Source organism: Oncorhynchus keta, chromosome 35 (genome assembly GCF_023373465.1).
Source record: "Oncorhynchus keta strain PuntledgeMale-10-30-2019 chromosome 35, Oket_V2, whole genome shotgun sequence".
NCBI lineage: Eukaryota > Metazoa > Chordata > Actinopteri > Salmoniformes > Salmonidae > Oncorhynchus > Oncorhynchus keta.
Window position 1 is genome coordinate 47,943,988 of NC_068455.1, and position 2,400 is coordinate 47,946,387.

Below are 2,400 nucleotides of genomic sequence, written 5' to 3' on the forward strand. Positions count from 1 at the left end.
TGTTTAACATGATTTTTTTTTGACTACCTCATCTCTGTACACCACATATACAGTACAATTATCTTTAAGGTCCCTCAGTCGAGCAGTACATTTCAAACACAAATTCAACCACAAAGACCAGGGAGATTTTCCAATGCCTTGCAAAGAAGGGCACCTATTGGTAGATGGGTAAAAAAAAGCAGACATTGAATATCCCTTTGAGCATTATGAAGTCCTTAATTAAAATTTGGATGGTGTATCAATACATCCAGTCACTACAAAGATACAGGCATCCTTCCTAACCTAGTTACCAGAGAGGAAGGAAACCGCTCAGGTATTTCACCATGTGGCCAATAGTGACTTTAAAACAGTTACAGAGTTTAATGGCTGTGATAGTTTTCTCCTGAGGATGGATCAACAATATTGTAGTTACTCCACAATACTACCCTAAATGACAGAGTGAAATGTAGGAAGCCTGTAAAGAATAAAAATCTTCCAAAACATGCATCCTGTTTGCAACAAGGCACTAAAGTAAAACTGCACAAAATATGGCAAAGAAATTAACTTTATGTCCTGAATACAACGTGTTATGTTTGGGGCAAACCCAACACAACACATCACTGAGTACCACTCTTCATATTTTCAAGCATGGTCATGGTTACATCGTGTTATCGGCAAGGAGTATGGATTTTCTTACCAAGATGACATTGAATGTTCCCATGTGTCCTAGTTACAGTTTTGGCTTAAATCGTCTTGAAAATCTATGACAAGACTTGAAAATGGCTGTCTAGCAATGATCAACAACCACTTTGACAGAGCTTGACGAATGTTAAAGATAAAATAAAAGTATTCTACAATCCAGGTGTACAAAGCTCTTAAAGACGCACCCAGAAAGACTTACAGCTTTAATAGCTGCCAATGGTGATTCAAACATGTATTGACTGGTGTGAATACCTCTGTAAATTTGATATTTTAGAATTTGATTTCATGTTACAGTGAATGATTGTAGTCGTAAGTATTGTAAATGCTATGAGGAACTGCGCATCTGGTTTGAAAGCGATCTCTTTTGGATAATGTAGCCTAACTTCCCGATACAATAATCCTTGCCTCCTCACAGTGACTGCTGTAGATGTGGAGTATGATAACACACAGAAACACTTTAGTGTGTTTTATTATGTACATTTACACATATAATGCAATATGTGAGGACTGTTTATAAAAGTAGTTTCATGGCCTAAATGTGGTCCTCGTTTTTATACAGAACTTCGATTTTCAGGCTCATTGCTGGAGGATGCAGAGGGATGCATTCTTATCTGATGCCACAAGATGGCGATATAAATGCACTGTTCATACTCAAGGTATGGTTTACTCATGCATTGCAAGTGGGTTAAGGCATTCTAATCATACAATACCGTACTTTACAGTCTCTCTTAGTAATACATAGTACAGCATATTGATGACTGGTATTCACCTCCTGGTATTCGTGTCTTAGTGGCTGACACAGTTTAGATTCTAAAGTCTGTCTGTCTTGGTTGACACAACATTTCATGTTGTTTTTCAGCCCCAGCATAGTACATACAATGGATACTGTTTCATATTAGCCCTGTATAGAGAGCACGAATACCCCAGTGATATATTGAGTCATGGTCTTCATAATATTGCTTCCTCAAAATGCTAAAATTGTCAACCACCGAAGCAGCCTTTATTTAATATCATTCACTGCATGGATACTGCAGGCTACTTCTCAGTACAAACAATCAATGCTCCATCATCATACCTATTTTTTGTGACATTCTATTTTGCAGAACTAACTCTTTTTGTTTTCCGAAGTCGAGAACCTGTTGTCACATCAACAAAACGAATATCCTCGGTCTTGTAGAAAAGCACTTCTGTCTTCACACTTAACCATGCCCTTACCTCTTTCACTGATCTCTAAGACAATTTAATGGTTTGGAAATATTTGCCTTTCAAGTGTGGGGAAACAATTCCTAGTGCTCTCTACAAATGGCACCTTTAAATGTAATCTCTATCCAGAGATATGGAAAGATAAGAAATTAATGGTACTGTATATTCTCCCTCTCTATCCTAATTCATGTCATTTGTTTATTTAGGGGTAATTTATCTTACACACTCTTAAGTGTTGTCATTCTGCAACTGAAGGTTGATGGGAGATTAAACAGCAGTAGTATTAGACTATTGTTCAAAGCTGATCAACATGTGATGCATGAACTAGTTAGGGGTAGCATCCCGATTTTCCACCCTTATCCCTAAGCACACTTTCCGCCAGGGATTTAACAATGGTGGAAACTCCCTCCAGTCAATGCTTATACCAAACTAATGCTTTAAAATCTGTGTGGGAAGTGTGCACACTTTGGGTGAAGGATAGAGAATTAGGATGCAGACAATGTTTCTAGATGATGA